The sequence below is a fragment of the Raphanus sativus genome, unplaced genomic scaffold (genome assembly GCF_000801105.2).
Source record: "Raphanus sativus cultivar WK10039 unplaced genomic scaffold, ASM80110v3 Scaffold4772, whole genome shotgun sequence".
Lineage (NCBI taxonomy): Eukaryota > Viridiplantae > Streptophyta > Magnoliopsida > Brassicales > Brassicaceae > Raphanus > Raphanus sativus.
Genome location: NW_026620073.1, coordinates 1 through 5981, shown reverse-complemented (window position 1 = coordinate 5981; position 5981 = coordinate 1). Strand labels below are relative to the sequence as shown.

The 5981-nt window shown below is 41.4% G+C and overlaps 1 pseudogene; it reads left to right on the top strand.

Moving 5' to 3' along the window:
* The first annotated feature begins 1962 nt into the window (after positions 1 to 1962).
* LOC130507553 (synaptotagmin-5-like) lies at positions 1963 to 5933 on the top strand (annotated as a pseudogene).
* The last annotated feature ends 48 nt before the right edge of the window (positions 5934 to 5981 follow it).

Genomic DNA, 5981 nt, shown 5'->3' with positions numbered 1-5981 from the left:
ATTAAATAACATCCCGAAAAACGGGTTTCAAGTCTCGAATACAAGTTTGATTTGAACAAAATTTCCTAGATCATACATAACAACACTAGTTTAGTGCGCCCACCATACCGACACGTTCTGCTAGAGTGCTCCGTAATCCTTAGAATATCATTGACCGTTCTCTTCACCGATGATGACCACTTGAAGGGTGAGGTTTACCTTGTTGCCTTGGATGCCGGTTCTTCTTGTGTCATCGTTGAAGTAGCTAGACTCTGATGATCTCTTCAAACTTGCATTCTCGACTGACATTAAGCTCTAAGATCGAATGGTATAAGGACAATGGACTTACAAAGAAACCCGAAGCCTCAAGAACCAAAAGACCACGGATGCAACAAAGCTGCGATCAGCAGACAACAAGCAAAGTGCATCCCCACTAACAACAGGCTGTAATGAAGGCAAAATCAACAGTTCAAGAGCTTTAGTTCCTGCATAAGAAATAAAGATTAGTCTGCTAGGAAGCCAAACAGCCTCCAAAGCATCGGGATAACCAATCTTCAACCAAGTCTCCTCGCCGAGAGAAGTCCGACTGACTCAATCGTGCTTCAGAACCGACGCCTTGGCCCGAGCTGGAGAACCCAAACCCAGTCTCCTACACGCTGCAAGAACACACATCGCTGGAGAGGCAACAAGTATCAATACAGCGAAACCTTAGCTTCTCAGATCCACCTGACCCGAGCAAACTTGAACCTGACTCGTGATGAGATAAGACAAACAGAGAGAAGCTGTTGAAGGCTGGATAGACTGCCATAGACGACAGAGTCTCAATACCCACTCGAGCTTCACACGCAGGGATCCCAGAGAAACCATGACCACACAGCCGCAAGAATCACTAGGTACGCACCTTCATAACCAACGAAGCCTCTGTTGGGCGGAGGCAAAACCGAAACCCGAGACGAGACACCAAGCCTCGGTTCACAGAAAGCCAACAACACCTCTTCACACGACCGCTGTCGCATAACAAGATGAAGAACAGAGAAGAGAGTCTCACTCGACCTCACGCGCCGATATCACCACGTACAACGACGGGATCTACAAATGGAAAACGAGATCCGCGGGTGCTCGTACCTTAAAAGCCGACTCCGTTCACACCACAATCCCCACCGCCTCGTTGATTCTCCAGACGGCAACCCGACCACCAGATCTATCACTCCCCGGGAAGATCTAGGTTTCCGGTAGCGAGAGTCCTACCACAGAAGCAGACATGTTGACGGCGAGGGAGATGTAGTTGAGGAAGCAAAGGGAAAAGGAGATCGAGGGAGAAGATGCCTCCGGCGTCGGAGCTAACGCACACCCGCTCTTCCGCCGGTGTCTCCGAACGCCGGAGCGAAGGCCGCTTGCTTTGTGTTTTGTTTACTTGTCGTAGAGAGAAGGTGGAGAGTTTAGAGAGAGAAGGTCCACAAGATGCCTCTTATTTAGGATAACGTTTGTTACCTGCTCCTCGTATATTCAATTATAATCCCTTGATCTAAAAGGATTATAAAGTTAACCTAAGTTTCCAAAACAAGCAAAGCTAAGATATGCAACCTTTAAATGTTGATAAGGTGATAATATTATTGCAAGCATCAATGTTGATAAGACAGGGTTTGGTCCCGGTAAAGAGTGTAAAACAACAAACACCAATTTTTCCTTCTGCAAGCCGGTTCAATTCACCGGTCCGATTCAGTCAGGTCGGTTTGAGTTTAAAATACCCTCTTATCGAACCTTTTACCGGTCTGGTTCGATGAAGGTTATTGGATTGCAAGATTGGAGCATGAGCACGAGCACATACGGCTTTTTATCTCAATTGAAGCCCAAAGAAACAGTGTGTGCAATATGTGTTGCTGCTATTGGGCTTATAAGTGTAATTTTCTCATTAACTGCGGTTAATCTTTCTCTGATCCCAAACTTAAATTAGTTAATTAATTAAATGGAAAGTAAAAACTTTATGAGATATTATGATTCTCACTTTCGTCGGTTGAGCTGAGCTCGCGGACTAAAACAGTACGGACACACTTCAATTTCGCGGCGAAGTAAAAAAATGGGATTCATAGTCGGCCTCGTGATCGGACTCGCCGTGGGAGTCACAATCATCATCGGCTTCGTCAAGGCGGAGAATTACCGATCCAAGCTTCGCTCCCCCCCCCCCACACACACACACTCACACTCTCTCTACTTGAATTACCGATGGTTTCAGCTTTGATTTGCCTCATTTTTATTCTCAGGCGAATACGGTGGCTGCTTTGGCGAGGATGACGGTGGAGGATTAAAGGAAGCTTCTGCCCGCTGAGTTTTATCCATCCTGGGTCGTCTTCTCCGAGCGTCATAAGTTAAGTTCCCCTAACTGAGTAGAAAGCTTCTTCCTTTTTTTTTTTGTTTTGGCGCCATAAGTAACTCAGTTGCCTTTTGGCGTTTTTTGTTTTACTTCAGTTGACTTGGCTGAACCATCACTTGACAAAGATCTGGCCTTATGTTGATGAGGTATGTATGTTAGCCTCCATTTGATTTTTTTTTTTTTTGTCTATAGGAGGTTCTTTTCTCTCTTTTTAAAAAAAAAAAATTTATTGGAGTTTTTTAGGCAGCTTCGGAGCTTATAAGGGCATCCGTTGAACCGGTTCTCGAGCAGTATAGACCTGCCGTTGTTGCCTCCTTGACATTTTCTAAGCTCACTCTCGGTACCGTGGCGCCTCAGTTTACAGGTTTGCTTTCTTCATTTCCTGTTTTTTTTTTAAACGTAATTTTGTGTTGTGAGGTAACCATAACTTGTGCCGTTGAATCATCTTGAGCTTGCATTCTTACTCGAGCATTGTTTATGTTCTCACGCGTAGTAACTGAATTCATGTCAGAAGGGGAAATTTATATGCAACTGGATAAAAGAACGAGAAGTGGTTTTGCATTAAACTGTCGATGGCCGTGGTATACAATTGTTTTAGACATTGTGTTTGAATTTTGCAAAAAGAGGAGCCATAATATCATACTAATATAATGGTGTTGCTTTAGAATTATGAGTCTGCTTGCTTGTGTTCCTTCCTTGCTGTTTCTATAGGTGTTTCCATTGTAGAAGGTGATGAAAATGGGATGACCATGGAACTTGATATGAATTGGGACGGAAATCCAAATATTGTACTTGGTATCAAGACCTTAATTGGTGTATCTCTTCCTGTTCAGGTACGGACCTGTGCCTCATTCCCTGCATTCAATTGCTTATTTTTGTATACTGCGAGATTGATGCTTCAGAACTGATATGACACCACATTCTCCGGGAATGCCTTTTCACGTCTACTAATAGGTCACACCCAATGGGATAAGTTTGATATCTAGTTGATATGCAAATAAACAACTAAGGCAGATATAAAAGGATAAAACCTTTGGATACTGTGGATTTTTTTTTTCTAGAAATTCATTCTGGGAAATAGTTTATGCAAAAACAAATAGACTTTATAATGCTTGTTAGTTTTTATGTCTTGCAGAACATGTGAAGTCAATACTGATGCTTTATTTGTATCTTTTCTAGTTTGCTCCATGATAAGCTGAGTACAACTGATTTCTTATTGTCTGTTTTCTAGGTGAAAAATATTGGATTCACCGGTGTTTTCAGGCTGATTTTTAGGCCACTGGTTGATGAGTTTCCCTGCTTTGGAGCTGTCAGTGTTTCCCTTAGAGAAAAGGTTGGTGTCCTCTGAAAATTTTGAAGCTGTTATTTTCATAATTGTTTTTTTTCTTTACTTTTGTTTGATGTTGTTACATCCTTTGCGTGCATAACTGAGCATGCACGTGTGTGTGCTTGATATAAGAAACGGTGTGGACACAAAAGTCTCAGTTGTTTAGCTTAAGACATCTAATTCTTTGTTGCAGAAAAAACTGGACTTCACCCTTAAGGTTGTTGGAGGCGATATTTCAGCAATTCCTGGACTTTCTGATGCTATTGAGGTTTGTCCTACTCTTTATTCCTGGTGCTGTCTACCTTTTATCATAATAGTATAATAGCATTCATTGTTACTAGTGTCACGACAGTTACTCTAATAACACATGGAACCTTGTTTGTATGCTACTTTTCTTTGTAAGATTATAGTCTACCTTTCTAGTTTTCTTTTCCTTTTCCATCTCGTTTTCTCATCCAGCGTTCCACATGAAGCTATGATGCTCTTTTAGATGCTCTTTTAGATGCTCTTTTTATGCCCTGTGGCATAAGGCTTATTATTAAGTTGACATGTAACAGGAAACAATACGGGATGCCGTGGAAGATTCAATCACATGGCCTGTTCGGAAGGTCATCCCAATTTTGCCCGGTGATTATAGGTACACCTCAGATTAAAAAACATGAAACTGAATCATTGACGTAGTGTTTATTGTTTCTATGGAAGGTTTAAGCGCTTACTTCAGGAGAGTATATGCTCAACTTCTTTTTCCACTTTTTTACTGTTGTGTTATAGCAAAATGAAAGTGCTTGTGATTTTAGTTTTGGATTTTTTATTTAAGCTATTTTTTTGTGTTTCTTGACCCAGTGATCTGGATCTAAAGCCTGTTGGAATGTTGGAAGTGAAGCTTGTGCAGGCGAAGAACTTGACCAACAAAGATCTAGTGGGAAAATCTGACCCCTTTGCTAAAATGTTTATACGCCCTTTGCGAAAAGACTCAAAGAAGCAAGACAATTGTAAGTAGTCCATTTGTTCATTTATTTGTGCTAAACCTTACAAAAGGATGATCTGATTGATATTTTTCATTCCCATCAGAACAATGATCTGAATCCCATCTGGAATGAGCATTTTGAATTTGTCGTTGAAGACGCGTCAACACAACATTTAGTGGTTAGAATATATGACGACGAGGGTGTACAGGCATCTGAGCTTATTGGCTGTGCACAAATCCGGCTTTGTGAACTTGAACCTGGTAAAGTGAAAGACGTCTGGTTGAAGTTGGTCAAGGATTTAGAGATCCAGAGGGATAACAAGAACCGTGGAGAGGTTAGATAAAGCTATTAAATTCCTCCTCAGATTAGATTTTCTCATAACCTGTAAAATGGCCAACACGTTATTGTTCTGTAACTTAGGTTCACCTTGAGCTACTATATGTTCCTTTCGGTGCGGGAAACAACGGCATTGTAAATCCCTTTGCCTCTTCGTCGATGACTTCCTTAGAAAGGGTGCTCAAGAATGATACGACAGACGAAGAGAATGCATCATCGCGTAAAAGAAAAGATGTCATCGTGAGAGGAGTGCTTTCTGTGACGGTGATATCTGCAGAAGAGATACCGATACAAGATATGATGGGGAAAGCTGATCCATATGTCGTTCTCTCCATGAAAAAATCAGGTGCTAAGAGCAAAACTCGGGTAAGATCTCTTTTTCATTCAAGTAGAGTTATCCAAGTTATTTTGATGTTTCATGCTCTTTGTGTCTAACTAACTGTAAATGTCACCAGGTTGTCAATGACAGCTTAGACCCGGTTTGGAACCAGACTTTTGATTTTGTGGTGGAAGACGGTTTACACGATATGCTAGTCCTTGAAGTTTGGGACCATGACACCTTTGGAAAGGTAACAGCGAACTGCAACACTCTGCATCGCATAACCTGGATGTCATTTTCAGGCGTTGGCAATATAAGTTGTGGCTTTTTTACTTTATGGTGCAGGATTACATTGGGAGGTGCATCTTGACACTGACGAGGGTTATAATGGAAGAGGAATACAAGGACTGGTTTACATTAGAGACGAATCCAAATCAGGCAAGCTTCAGTTGCATCTCAAGTGGATGGCTCAGTCAATTTATCGTGATTCCTAAGTCTTTGTCTAAAGTTTACTTAAGAGAGAGAATACGTAAGCGAATGGATCGAGCTTTGCTTTTGTTAATTATGTGTATTTAAGTTGTAAAAAGCACTTGAAATAGAGTTAGATGACGTCTCTTGGTTTTTGTTTTTGTCTTCACGACTCCCAACTTTAGTCTTCTTTATATTCCAGAGCTTGGTCCT